The sequence below is a fragment of the Triticum dicoccoides genome, chromosome 3A, assembly GCF_002162155.2.
Source record: "Triticum dicoccoides isolate Atlit2015 ecotype Zavitan chromosome 3A, WEW_v2.0, whole genome shotgun sequence".
NCBI lineage: Eukaryota > Viridiplantae > Streptophyta > Magnoliopsida > Poales > Poaceae > Triticum > Triticum dicoccoides.
The window spans coordinates 16,597,681-16,603,588 of NC_041384.1; positions in this window are offsets into that span (position 1 = coordinate 16,597,681).

The window sequence follows — 5,908 nt, forward strand, 5'->3', positions numbered from 1 at the left end:
CGGGCGTCTGAGCGACACCACATAAAGGGCTTTAAAAGAAACGCCACAGTCGGACGTCTGAGCGACACCACATAAAGGGCTTTAAATGAAATGCCACAGTCGGGCGTCTGAGCGACACCACATAAAAGGATTTAAAAGAAATGCCACAGTCGGGCGTCTGAGCGACACCACATAAAGGGCTTTTAAAATAAACAATTATAGTGAATATCCCGGAGGTAGAACCATCCCAGAGATACTCGATAATAACAATAATATCACGGTAGTCAACAATAATAATAATCATAGTTATCACAAGTCACGAGTAGTAATTCCATTTCTGGTTAACCGTTTCACCTCCGAAGACCGACACTAAGACCGACACCTGACCCATCCCAGACTGTAATCCTTAACCATGGACACGGCTATTCGAATAGGTTTATTCTCTGCAGAGGGTGTACTCTTTACCCACGAGTAACGGATTTCTTTAGTCCATCGGGACTAATTCCGTCTACGGCCTTTTTGTTGAAAACCACCTAACTTGCACACACCAGCTTAACTCACACGTGTCTGGAACCACCCACGACACCTGTTAAGCAAACTCTAAGTGGGGAGGCTACAACCTCGCGTAGCATGGGATCAAATTTATATCGCGCGCTCTAAGGGGTGGCCTCCCCTCTCGGTCCCAACCAGAAACACCCATGCCCCCGGACCAGGTGGCCTGCCTACCAGCTACAACCGGTATCTTCCACCATGGCCTCTCTGTACGGTGTGTGCTAGAAAAAGGTTGACAACTTACTGAACCGTACTCTACTTGCTGTAGAGAGGAGTGGTAGTACGAAACAAGTATGGGGGTTACTGGTACAAGACTCGATCTACGGTCGACTCAGGAGGTTTAGGTATTCCCTGCATGGTTAGTATAACGAATATATTTCAACCAATAGAGTTACTGCTCATATCACCTTACCATGCCATACCAGACATAACCGTCCCGACGGAGACCGGCGACAAACTCATGCCTACCCAAGGCAGAGGTTTTCCCAGGTTCCTGCCGGTATGCATGCAAGGCACATGAGGGTGATTATCATCACAAGTGTGTTCATTTCCAACAGCCTGGAAATCACTAATATGCACTCATGCATATGATCATACCACATGAAATAACGAGTCCTTTGAAATGCGGTGGTGTTATAAATGTATCCACGATCACACCCAAAAAAATATTATGCCGGGATTCAGAATGCTTGCCTTCAATGTGTGGAAAGGCAGGGTGCACTCCAAAACTTGAACATTTCTCCTCTCTTCAAAAATCCTATTTTAGCAATATAAAAGAATTAACACACAAAATAAAAACATCACCAAAAGTTGTTCTGAATTTTTTTCAAATAAATCTTAAAATAAACTAGGTGAAATTTGAGAGAGGAAGGAAAAAGAATCAACTCATTTGGAGTTATATTTAAAAAGTTATAGCTAGTTAAAGATTTGGTCAAATTTGTTTTTAAAATAAAACAGAAAAGAAAACGTTTCAGATAGAAATACGCTTTCGGAGCGGGGAAAACGTACTGGGTGGATTACGTCTTCACTTAAACACGCGTGGCGGCGGAGTGGGTCACTGACAGTGGGTCCATGGGGCCCACTAGTCAGGTTTGACTAGTCTCTCTCCCTCTCCTTCCTCTGTCCCGAGCAGAGGCGGAGCTCCGGCGATCGTCGCCGGCGACTGGCGGCTCCTCGCGGGGTCCCAAGGGCGGGGATGGATGCGCCACTCCAGTGCGGTCATCCCGGTGGTTGCCAGGCCGGTGGGGACGGAGGGAGCTGCCGGCGGCGAGCTTTGCGACGGAGGAGGCCTCGGTGGCGAATTGGTTTTGTGGCGGTGATGGCTCCCGATCAAAATCGAGTAGGGGTTGAGTTCCTGGAAGGAAAGAGGGGTTCTTGGTGAAGAGAACGGGGAGGGGGAAGCCCTGGTGGCGCCGGAGTGAACGAGACAGTGGCGGCGGCAGGAGTTGCCGGAGATGAAGAAGGCGGCGTTTCCCTGGCGATTGCGGGCTATGGGGGTTCCACGGGGGTAGCCTGAGGTTGCGTGCGTGCTCAGAGGGGCTCGGGGTCCCTTTTTATAGCGTGGCAAGGCGGTTCCGCGGCGGCCGTGGATAAGCTCTCCGGCGAACCGCCTCTCTGTAGCTAGGGCGACGTGGCGGCGACGAGGGCTAGCAGACACGCTTGCGGAATAGCTCGCACTGCTCCAGGGGCCAGATGGCGAGCGGGCGAGGCTTGGGCGGCGCTGCCCGTGGCTGGGGCCAGATGACCAAGAACGCCCTGGCGGCGGCGCTGTAGCGTGCCAGGGTGGTTTGGCGCGATGCTGCGAGGCGGGGAGTGCGTGGCAAGGTGCTGCCATGTGGGCCAAAGCCAGGGGGGCCAGCGTGTCGGCTCGGGTGCGGCATCGTGCAATACGCGCGCTCTGGGCGCGTCCAGTGTATGCACTGAGTGTGCTCGACGAAATGCTCGAGCATGCTAGGAGTCGCGGTTGAGGCTGGGGTTTAACAGGTCTTGGTTTGGGCTTGCAAGAAGATCAGTGGACAAGCTGGTTTGGTCAGGGGATCAGGTTCACAGTGCAATGCCAAACTCATGTCAAAACAGATCATGCCCATAAGGTGTTTGACAAAATGCTAAGGGCACTTAGGCAGGTCTTGGAGTGGTCAAAAACTCCAGATGGAAGTCTCTTCAGATGAACAAGAGGGTGGTGAGGTTAGTTGGCCAAAAGCAGAAACTTGCTAGTGTAAGTTTTGCAAAACTACAATTCTGGACAGGAAATAAATAGCATTATTTCATGAACCAAAAATGATCCAAAAGGTGCATGCTCCTGGACTTAAGGGTTTAACATGGGGGACTACAAGTTGGAGAAATAATCAAGGATATAGGAGCAACTAAAATGGTGGTTGCTGTACAAATCCTCAAATTGGACCAGAATGGAAAAGAGGTTGATTCACTCAAAATTTCAAAGAACAACCCTGAATTTTTGCACAAAGTGGAATAATATGCTCCTACTGACCTCCCCTAATTTTGGTAGAAGTTTTAAAGAAATATTTAAATGGGTTGCAGTGCAAAACGTACTCTGGACCAGAGAAGAAAAATTGAGTGTAGGGCTCAAAATATTTCATGAATGAAATATATTTTTGCGTAAAAGTGATTTAAAAACATCACATGACATCTCCAAATTTTTGTGGGAATTTTAAGTGAATCTATCAAATGGTTGTAGTTCAAATATGGCCATTTAACCTTGAAAATCCATTCTCAAGAAAGTAAAGATCAAGCAACTTAAATTAGTTAATTAGTTACACTGATAAAAGGAAAGTTTTTCTTGAGAGGTTAAACAAGTCCAAAAACATATTTGAAAAGTTTTCTCTTTGGGAAAAACTCATCATAACAGGGAAGGAAATGATTTAAAAAAATCAAAATGGAGCTCAGAAATCCAAAGTTTTAATTCCTGGCAAAAAATTTAATTCATTAAAACAAGGCCAAATTTTTGGGGTGTCACAATGACTCGGTCAATCATCAATGTCTAAAAACAGAAATCATATGCTATCTGATAAAAAGCCTCAGTTGTACCTTGTGCTAAGTTCACCCTGCTTTCATTCACATACCAGCTGAGTAATAGCCATTGCATTTGGTTCGTCTAATGGCACATAATTAACACCATGTTTTCATGGATCCAAACAATTTGATCCGCTTAAGCAACCAGCCCAACGGCCTGCACTTTAAGTCAAAAATATACCAGTATCGATACTTTCCCCACAATCCAACGCCTTTAGAGAGTTGCAGCCCTGCAGTTTTTCAGGATGCGATATGGCCATGTAAGCTTGGATCAAGATCACCCAGTTCGGACCCAAGAAGTCTCCACGCAATTTTCGCTTACAAATATAGATCATACATAAAGATTGTTCCATACAAGTTCAAGTACTGATTAAGCAATACATGACCAGCTCAAGTGAGGTTTCGACACAAATGACATACATGCCTGCTAGAAGAATAAGTTTAGCAATGTATCAAGACATGCCAAAAGAACACTATTGCCTCCTTCAAAAGCTGACAAATATCTACTACGATATTCAGAAGCAGTCTTTATCAGTCGGCACCCAAATATCGAATCCTACATCCTACGCAGGCAGCGAGTGGTACATACATGGGCCCGCCATCACTTGCGCGTGTTTCCTACGATGGCATGAGCATCATACCAACCATGGCTGTGGCACTCTTACCGGAGCCATGGAGCAACACCTTTGGCATGAGGAACAGGATGCAATCTTTGGGCAGCCCATCTACAGATTAGTGCTCCTGGTTTGAAAGTCCATAGCCCGAGAAAAGCTTGCTTCAGTGCACTACAATGATAGCCTGCACCTGAATTTGGATCCAGTAATGTGAGGCTGGATGTAGCAAACTGAGATGACACCACCAAGGGACCCCATAGTCATGTTGACAAGGAACATGTGCCCATCTTCGCCCATGAGAATGGTTGATCCCAGCTGGATGCGGATCTGGAACACCTTGTTGTACATAACTTTCAGGTGATGCCACTTGTGCTTGCCTGAAAAATGGTCGAGAACATCATGGCTGATACACAGAAGCCGCAAGGGCGCTTCAGACGCGACGTCCGAAGACAAGACCCGCTCCTCCGCCGCCGAAGACGATGACGATGAGGAGGAGGAGGAAAGTGATTCTCCCGCAGATGGTGGGAGGAAGAAGAGGGCGGCCTCCACAATTCTGCAGGCGGAGGCACCCAAGAAGGGGAAAGGCCCACTCCTGGGAAGCTCCGCAAGGGATGTCGACAGCAGTAGGGAGCGACGCCCCCGGAACAAACCCCTGGCCGCATCGTGAGTGCTAAGAACCCGTACATGTCCAATTATACGGCCTTTCCACCTTATGGTACTTTACATGGTTTAATTTTATCGTTGTAGTCCGGCCCACGACAGCTCCCAACGATCCTCATCAAGAGGCTCGTTGGACTGAAAGGAGATGGCCAGCGAGACACCGTCGGCCACTTACTCTCCCAAGGCCAAGGAAGACAACGAGGTGTTGTCCCAAAGGATCTTCCCAGGCCAGGGAGAGGTTCGGGAGGCCGTCAAGGCGGCCGGAGGGCGACACCTCGGCCGCTGGACACATGGGGGAACAGGCCCCGATGGAGACTGACGATGGGGGTCGTACTCAATTCGGCCCACCTCTGAGCACGGATCCGGACACCCATACGGCCCCAGAGTCCGACAAGCAGCCTCCTTCAAGTGAAGGAGGCGTGCCCATCCCGCCGGCGACCTCTGTCCAACCAGAGGCGCCGGATAATCTATTGGAAGCATTGCAAGGCGCTTCCATTGTGGAAGAACACCGTGTCCTTACGTGTACGGTGATTGAGAAGGTTCGGTCCGTTAACAGCAGACTGACCGAAGCCTGCTGTGGCCTGCTGACAGGAGCAGCATTGAACCGAGAAAATCCCAATATAGACAGTAGCCCCTGAGACACTGTCCGGTGTTCAGAAACAAAAGCTGCGCAGATGATCAATTAAATTTCATAGGAAGCTAACCAAATTGTGTCTGATTTGAATGAGCAAGCGTCGCTGCTGGCCGCGACCTCTCACACTGGCGAAGTCTCTGGACTAAGGCAGAAACTGGAGCTGGCCGAAGAAGATCTCGGCTAGGCGAGGAAGCAGCTGGAGGACCAGCAAGGTATGCAGTGACACGCAATGTATCCGGAAAGAATAAATGGTATATACTGACAGTAGTGTCATGCTATGTGTAGGGCGAAGACCGAGGTCGAGGCCCTGAAAAAGGCCCTGGCCGAAGCTGAGGGAAAAGCTGTCAAGGAGCAGGCTACTCGTAAAAAGCTTAAGGCCAGGCTGAACGAGGTCCAGCAAGAGCTCCAAGATGCTGTTAAGAAGTATGACGCCTTGGAG